We start from the raw sequence: 9700 nt of genomic DNA on the forward strand, positions 1-9700 counted from the left end.
AAGTAGGCTCCATGCCCAGACTGGAGCCCAATTTGGGGCTTGCACTCATGACCCTGAAATCAAGACCTGAGCTGAGATCAAGAATTGGATGCTTAACTGACTAAACCATCCAGGTGCCCCTAGTCATGTCTGATTATTGTTTACCCAGGTTTTTTTTAAGACTTTATTTGTTTACTTATTTATTTATTTTAAAGATTTTATTTATTTATTTATTTATTCATGAGACACAGGGAGAGAGAGAGAGAGAGAGACAGGCAGATGGAGAAGCGGGCTCCATGCAGGGAGCCCGATGTGGGACTTGGTCCCAGGGCTCCAGGATCACGCCCTAAGCCAAACACAGACGCTCAACCACTGAACCACCCAGGCATCCCAAGATTGTATTTATTTATTCATGACAGACACACAGAGAGAGGCATAGACATAGGCAGAGGGAGAAGCAGGCTCCCTATGGGGAGCCTAATGTGGGACTTGATCCCAGAACCCCAGGATCATGCCCTGAGTGGAAGGCAGATGCTCAACCACTGAGCCACCCAGGCATACCTGGCTTGTCATTTTAAAAAATTTCATTCGATAACCGCTAAATTAAACCTTTTTAAGAGCAGAAAGAAACTTTCTGCCCCTGTTTATCCAGTTTTTTGAATTTCTAACAAATTCTCAAATTTTCTTTGGTATTCTTTTGTTTTAGATTTTATCTATCTATCTATCTATCTATCTATCATTTATTTATTTATTTATTTATTTATTTATTTATTTATTTGACAGAGAGACAGAAAGGGAGAGCAAGCAGGGGGAGGGGGCAGAGAGAGATGGAGAAGCAGGCTCCTCACTGAGCAGGAAGCCTGATTCAGTGCTTAATCCCAAGATCCTGGGATCATGACCTGAGCCAAAGGCAGACACTTAACTGGACCCCCTCTTTGGTTCTTTTTCTTTTGTAAACCTGCCTTATCAATTTTTATACTCTCTTGGTCTTTAGTTATTAATATACCTTTTCATTTCTTTCAGTATATCAACATATCTATTCTACATTCCATGACTAAAATTACAAAATCTGCAGATGATGCCATGATGTTATTTCATGACTCTTCCTCCTATCATCTTTTTTTTTTTTTATGTGATGAGTGATTTTTGATAACCAGTTCAAGTTCTTAGCACCTTATTATAAGGAATTATTTGAGATCTGGGTTTAGAGTTATTTTTGCAAGGATTTGATCCTTAGGCCCTGAAGCTTGGCCTAATCAATGTCCAGCAATATATAAGGCTATGAATTGGCCATCTTCAGATTTAACATTTCAAGGACAAAATTTCTCATTTTCATGTTATGCTCCTTGAATTGAAATTTTACATCATCGTTATTTTCTTTGCATTTAAAAAAATTTGGTTTACTTTATTTATTTATGTTTTATTTAAGTTAGCTTCTAGTGTATTATTAACTTGGCAGTAGAATTTAGTGATTTATTAGTTGCCTATCACACCTACTGTTCATTACATCAAGTGCCCTCCATAATGCCCATCACCCAGTTACCTCATACCCCTACCCAGCTCTCCTCCAAAAACTGTTCTTAACAGTTAAGAAACTTTATGGTTTGTCTCCCTCTCTGCTTTTATCCTATTTCATTTTTCCTTCCCTTATCCTATGTTCATCAGTTTTGTTTCTTAAATTCCATATGAGTGAAATCATATAGTATTTCTCCCTCTCTCTGACTGACTTATTTCATTTAGCATAATATACTATAGTTCCATCCAAGTGATTGCAAATGGCAAGATTTCATTCTTTTTGATAGCTGAGTAATATTCCACTATATACATATATACCACTGCTTGCTTTATCTTATTTCCGTCAATGGGCATCCGGGCTCTTTCCATAGTTTGGCTATTATGGACGTTGCTGCAATAAACATTGGGGTGCATGTGCCTCTCCAAATCACTATTATTATATCCTCAGATAAATACCTAGTAGTGTAATTGCTGGGTCCTAGGGTAGTTCTATTTTTGACTTTTCGAAGAACCTCCATCTTATTTTCCACATTGGCTGCCCCAGTTTGCATTCCCACTACCAGTGTAAGAGGGTTCCCCTTTCTCTGCATCCCCACCAACATCTGTTGTTTCCTCTGTTGTTAATTTTAGCCATTCTGACCAGTGTGAGGTATATTTCTCTGATTGATTTGTATTTCTCTGATGATGAGTGATGTTGAGAACTTTTTCATGTGTCTCTTAGGCATGTCTTCTTTGAAGAAATGTCTGTTCATATCTTCTGCCCATTTCTTTACTGCATTTTTGTTTTTTTGGGTGTTGAGCTTGGTAAGTTCTTTATAGATTTTGGATACTAACCCTTTATCTGCTATGTCACAGCAAACACCTTCTCCCATTCTTTCTGTCTTCTTCAATTTCTTTCATAAGTGTTCTATAGTTTTCAGAGTACAGATCTTTTACCTCTTTGTTAGGTTTATCTTTTGGCATTTGGTGCAATTTTAAATGGGATAGATTCCTTAATTTCGCTTTCTGCTGCTTTGTTGTTGGTGTATAGAAATGCAACAGATTTCCGTGTGTTGATTTTATGTTCTGCAACTTTGCTGAATTCCTGGGTCAGTTCCAGCAATTTATTGGTGGACTCTTTCAGATAGTCTATATAGAGTATTATGTCTTCTGCATAGAGTGAAAGTTTGATTTCTTTGCTAATTTGGATGCCTTCTATTTCTTTTTGTTGTCTGATTGCTGAGGCAAGGACTTCCAGTACTATATTGAACAACACTGGTGAAAGTGGACATCCCTGTCATGCTTCTGATGTTATGGGAATAGCTCTGTTTTTCCCCATTGAGGAAGAATATCAGTTGTGGGTCTTTTACATAGGGCCTTTATGATGTTAATATAGAGTCCCTTTATCCCTACTTCATGGAGGTTTTAATCAAGAAAGGATGCTATATTTTGTCAAATGATTTTTCTGTGCCTGTTGAGAGGACCATCTGGTTCTTATCCTTTCTTTTATTAATGGGGTATAGAATGTTGTTTGATTTGTGGATGTTGAACCAATCTTGCAGCCCAGGAATCAATCCTCCATGGTTGTGGTGAATAATCCTTTTAACATACTGTTGGATCTGATTAGTTAATATCTTGGTGAGAATTTTTGCATCCATGTTCATCAGGCATATTGGTCCTTTTTAGTGGGGTCTTTGTCTGGTTTTGGAATCAAGGTAATGCTGGTCTCATAGAATGAGTTTGGAAGTTTTCCTTCATTTCTATATTTTGGAATAGTTTCAGAAGAATGGGTATTAATTCTTCTTTAAATGTTTGGTAAAATCCGCCTCGGAAGCCATCTGGCCCTAGACTTTTCTTTACTGGGAGATTTTTGATTACTGATTCAATTTCTTTGCTGGTTATTGGTCTGTTCAGATTTTCTATGTCTTCCTATTTCAGTTTTGGTAGTTTATATATTTGTAGGAATGCATCCATTTCTTCCAGATTGCCTAATTTGCTGGCATATAATTGCTCATAATATCTCCTATGAGTGTTTTTATTTCTGCAGTGTTGATTGTGATTTCTCCTCTTCCATTCATAATTGTATGTATTTGGAACCTTTCTCTTTTGTTTTTGATAAACCTGGCTAGGAGTTTCTCAATCTTGTTAATTCTTTCAAAAGACCAACTCCTGGTTTTGTTGATGTGTTCTACTGTTTTTTTTTTTTTTTAATTCTTGTATCATTGATTTCTGCTCTAATCTTTATTATTATTTCTCTTCTCTTGCTGGATTTAGGCTTTATTTGCTGTTCTTTTTCCAAATCCTTTAGGTATAAGATTAGGTTGTGTATTTGAGACTTTTCTTGTTTCTTGAAGGCCTGTATTGCTATATACTTCCCTCTTAAACTGCCTTTGCTGCGCCCCAAGGGTTTTGAACTGTCGTGTGTTCATTTCATTTGCTTCCATGGGTTTTTTAAATGCTTCTTTAAATATCTTTCTTTTTTTTTTAGATTTTATTTATTTGTTCATGAGAGACACAGAGAGAGAGGCAGAGACATATGCAGAGGGGAAAACAGGCTCCTCTCAGGGACTCAGTTCTTTATAGATTTTGGATACTAATCCCAAATGGGATACTAACCCATTGAGTATGGGACTCAATCCCAGGACCCCGGGATCACAACCTGAGTCAAAGGCAGACCCTTAACCACTGAGCCTCTTAGGAATCCCTAATTCTTCTTTAATTTCTTGCTTAACCATTAATTCTTTAGTAGGATGTTCTTTAATACCCATGTATTTGTGGTCCTTCCTAATTTTTTCATGTAGTTGACTTCCAGTTTCATAATGTTGTAGCCTAAAAATATGCAAAGTATGATTTCAATCTTTTTGTACAGAATGAGGACTGATTTGTGATCCAATATGTGATCTATTCTGGAGAATTTTCCATGTGCATTCAAAAAGAATGTATTCTTTTTGAATGTATACTTTAGGATGAAATGCTCTGACTATATCTGTGAAGTCCATTTGGTCCATTGTGTCATTCAAACCCTTGTTTTCTATAGATCTTCTGCTTTGATGTTCTGTCCATTGCAATGTGGGGTGTTGAAGTCCCCTACTATTAAGTTTGTTATTGTTTGTTATTTGGCCATTCCCAAGTTAGGAGCATAAATATTTATAATTATTAGATCTTCTTGCTGGATAGACCCTTTTATTATGATATTGTGCCTTTCTTCATCTATTATTATATTCTTTGTTTTCTCTGATATAGGGATGGTTACTCCAGCTTTCTTTTGATGTTCATTAGCATGATAATTGGTTCTCTACCCCCTCACTTTCAATCTGGAGGTGTCTTTGGGTCTAAAACGAGTCTCTTATAGGCAACATATCAATAGATCTTTATTTTTTTTAATCCATTCTGACATCCTATGTCTTTTGCTTGGAGCACTGAGTCCATTTACATTCAGAGTAATTATTGAAATATATGAATTTAGTGCCATTGTATTACCTGTAAAGTCATTGCTCCTGTAGATTATCTCTGTTCCTTTCTAGTTTTTGTTACTTTTGGTCACTCTTTCCTGCTCAAAGGGTCCCTTTTATCAACAAAACTAAAAGACAACCTACAGAATGGGAGAAGATATTTGCAAATGACATATCAGATAAAGGGCTAGTTTCCAAGATCTATAAAGAACTTATTAAACTCAACACCAAAGAAACAAACAATCCAATCATGAAATGGGCAAAAGACATGAAGAGAAATCTCACAGAGGAAGACATGGACATGGCCAACATGCACATGAGAAAATGCTCTGCATCACTTGCCATCAGGGAAATACAAACCAAAACCACAATGAGATACCACCTCACACCAGTGAGAATGGGGACAATTAACAAGGCAGGAAACAACAAATGTTGGAGAGGATGCGGAGAAAAGGGAACCTCTTACACTGTTGGTGGGAATGTGAACTGGTGCAGCCACTCTGGAAAAGTGTGGAGGTTCCTCAAAGAGTTAAAAATAGGCCTGCCCTACGACCCAGCAATTGCACTGTTGGGGATTTACCCCAAAGATTCAGATGCAATGAAACGTCGGGACACCTGCACTCCGATGTTTCTAGCAGCAATGGCCACAATAGCCAAACTGTGGAAGGAGCCTCGGTGTCCATCGAAAGATGAATGGATAAAGAAGATGTGGTCTATGTATACAATGGAATATTACTCAGCAATTAGAAACGACAAATACCCACCATTTGCTTCAACGTGGATGGAACTGGAGGGTATTATGCTGAGTGAGATAAGTCAATCGGAGAAGGACAAACAGTGTATGTTCTCATTCATTTGGGGAATATAAATAATAGTGAAAGGGAATATTAAGGAAAGGATAAGAAATGTTGGGAAATATCAGGAAGGGAGACAGAACATAAAGACTCCTAACTCTGGGAAATTAACTAGGGGTGGTGGAAGGGGAGGAGGGCGGGTGTTGGAGGGGAATGGATGACGGGCACTGAGGGGGGCACTTGACGGGATGAGCACTGGGTGTTTTTCTGTATGTTGGTAAATTTAACACCAAAAAAATTAATTTAAAAAAAATAATAATGCTCAGAAAAAAAAAGGGTCCCTTTTAATATTTCTTGCAGGGCTGATTTAATGTTCATGAACTCCCTTAGTTTCTGTTTATCTTGGAATATCTCTCTTTCCTTCTATTCTCAATGACAGCTTTTCTGGACAAAGTATTCTTGGCTGCATATTTTTCCCATTTAGGATGTTCAATATATCATGCCAGTCTTTTCTGGCCTGCCAGGTCTCTGTGAACAAGTCTGCTGCCAGCCTTATGTGTCTATCTATGTGTTAAGGACTTTTTCTCCTGATATGCTTTCAGGATTCTCTTGATATTTTTGTATTTTGCACTACAATATGTCATGGTGTTGACTGTTTTTGTTGATTTTGAAGGGAGTTCTCTGTGTCTCTTGGGCTTGAATGCCTGTTCCCTTCCCCAGGTCAGGAAGTTCTCCACTCTAATTTGTTCAGTAAACCTTCTGCCCCTTTTTCCTGCACTTCCTCTTTTGGTACTCCTATGATACAGATATTGTCTCACTTAATGGAATTACTGAATTCCATAAGTCTACTTTCGTGATCCAATAGTTTTCTTTCCCTCTGTTTTCAGTTTTATTATTTTCCATAATTTTATCTCCTATATCACCTATGCTCTTTTTTGCTTCTTCAATCTTCATAGTTATTACACACATTCTGTTTTGCATCTCAGTTGTAGCTTTTTTTATTTCAGTCTGACTAGTTCTTAGACTTTTATCTCTATAACAAGGGTTTCTCTGCTGTCTTAAAATCCAGCTAGTAGTCTTGTGACTATTGATCTAAATTCTTTCTCAGATAGATGGCTTATATCTGATTTGAGCAGATCTCTGGCTGTGATATATTCCTGACCTTTCTTTTGGGGAAAATTCCTCAGCCTTGTCATTTTGGCTAAGTTTCTATCTTTTGCATGTTATAATAACTTGTTATATTTCCTGTACCCCAGAGTAATGTTCTATTTAAAAATATCATAAATTGTCCAGGGCCTGGCACTTCAGGAAATGTTTCTGGTGTATGCTAGGTACACTCTGTTGTGTTTTGGCTGCTTTTTCCCACTGGCCCATCCTCTACAGATTTCCTCCTTGCTTGTAGTGGGGGAATGCTTATATCTTTAACTAGGTGTGCATTGATTTGTTTGTTACCATAACTCTGGAAAAGAGAAAAAAAATAAAGCCTGATCTAAGACAAGAGAAAAGGATACAGAACCAAAAAACACATAGACAAAAAATTGTAAGTCTGACTCCAAAGAATAAGAAATAAAGAAAGAAACAAATAAACAAGAGTAAGAGAAGGAGAAAAAAACATCAGCCTAATATGAAAAACAAGAGAAGGAAATACAAACAAACCAATAAATGAACCAAAAATTATAAGCCTGAAATCAGAAAAAAAAGATAAAGAATAAAAAGAATATATATATATGATAAAAGATAAAAACATTTAAAATAAGGGGTGCCTTGGTGGCTCATTGGTTAAGTGTCTGTTATCAGCTAAGGTCATGATCTCAGAGTCCTGGAATGGAGCCCCACATAGGGCTCTCTGCTTAGCAGGTAGCCTGCTTCTCCCTCTCCTGCCTGCTGCTCCCCCTGCTTGAGCTCTCTCTCTCTCTGTTAAATAAATAAAATCTTTAAAAAAAAAAAAACATTAAAAATAGGAAATTAAAAAATTAAAATTAAAAAAAGCAAGCCTGGTCCTATTTCCCCCAGAAAGGAAGCTGATGCTTCAGAGCACTCTTTTATCAGTAGACTTGGTAAATGTGGGGCTGTGTGTGTGGTGTGTGTGTGTGGGGGGGTGTTGTGTTGGTCTTCTGAGGGAGAGGCCTGCTGGGCTGGTTCACAAGCTGACTTGCCTTTATAAAGATGCCCCTGCCAGGTGCAAGGGGGCAGGGTTTGTTTTAAGGGACTCCAACCTCCACTGGAGGTGTTGTGTTTCTCTCTGAAGTCAACTGTGCTGGTAGGCAGGGGGAGGAAGGGGTGGTAGAGGAGGAAGATGGTATCACCCTGCCCTCATGTCCCCTGGGGAGGAGAACTCCTGCCCACTGCTGTTCAGGAGGGTCTCATAGAAAAATGAAAAATTTTCTATGTCCTGGGTTTTTGTCAGATCCCTGCCCTTAAACTGTTCTTGAGCAGTTGGCACACCTGGCCCTCAGATCTGTATTTTATCTCTCACCCATAGCTGGGATTCAAAACTACAAGTTTTAAAGGGCCTGGCAAGGTGCAGACCCACTCTCCTCCCCCCAGAGGAGAGCCTAGCAGTGAGCCCAGCACCGTCCTGTCCCAGAAAAGCAGTTGCACAGTGTCCATATAGCAGCTAGAAGCTACTGTGAGGCACAGCAAAAACCTGAAACCATGTAATCTTTGGTCTGCATGTGTCTCTCTGTTCTCTGTTCAGTTCTGTTCCAGAAAAGCAGCCACTCTGCATGCTCAGTGGCTTCAGTTTGTCCTGGCTCACAGCAAAAAGCTGCTTCCAGGTTATCTGCTCTCTGGCCCTACCTCTGTCCCTGCTGTTGAGGCTAGCTCAAAGGCTCCCAGCTGGCCTCTTGTTCTTTGAGAAGCAAAATACACTCATTCAAATGTACTCAGAGAAGGGGACCAATTCCTCCCAGTGTGACCCAGGGCTTACTGTGGGAACCCCACCCACTGCACTCTCTCCTGCTCTCTCCTTGACTCTGCTCAGCAAAAAACGGTTCCCTTCCCTTGGTGGATCCATGGCTTTCCTCCCCCGATCCAGTCCATGGCTCCAAACCTCACATCTGCCAAGTTCTCTCCCTTGAATTGTGCAGATTGTTTTCTAAATCCTCAGATCATATTCCTAGTTGTTCAAAATAGCTGATGTTGATCTAGCTGTGTTTGAGGAACAAGGCAAGCTCAGGGTCCCCCTACTACTCCATCATTTTAACTCAAAAAAATTGACATCATCATCATTAGTTTTTGTGGCTTTTTTTTTTTTTTTGCATCCTCATTTCTTATCTGTTTAATCCTGACAAACCAAAGGTCCAAAATCTCAAAGTAGCAGGAAATGTTTTTGATTATGAAAGAAAGACATTTAATTACCTGATTCTACATTTCAAGCTGTGCATGGAAGATAATTCATGTGCTTTCTAATAACTTTCATGTATTTTGACAGTAGTTCTATCTAACACCTCTATAATTTCTAAAATCTCCTGTTTTGTTGACATCTTACACAATGTTTATCTTAATTTCCTACATCTCTCATTTCGGTGAATGTTTTAACACAGATATGGAAGAACTAAGCTGTGTTTATAGGTATCAACGAAAGAGTTGAATAGTCAATATATTATGTCATATAAAACCCAAATTAAAAATCAAATGCTCAGAGTTATGACAGTAATGGGTAATATTGATGAAAAACAGAATAGCCAGAGATGGAAGCAATTTAAAAAGGAGTATGTCTGTCATATTTCTTATCATATTTTTGTCAATTACCACATAGCTGTAATTGCATGATTTTGTACTGGTCCATGAATCAGGTGTAAACCTTGTTTTTCATTTAAATCCCCTAACAGAATTTATAAAACAGCAACAACAAAGATAATAATAATTTACTTTGTGAACCTTACATAAATTGAGATCCATTGAATGTAAGATTCAAAGAAACGGTTTGGAAATTCAAGAGAAAAAAAGAAATCTTGGAGTTTAGATGTCATAGATAGC

Source organism: Vulpes vulpes, chromosome 1 (assembly GCF_048418805.1).
Source record: "Vulpes vulpes isolate BD-2025 chromosome 1, VulVul3, whole genome shotgun sequence".
NCBI lineage: Eukaryota > Metazoa > Chordata > Mammalia > Carnivora > Canidae > Vulpes > Vulpes vulpes.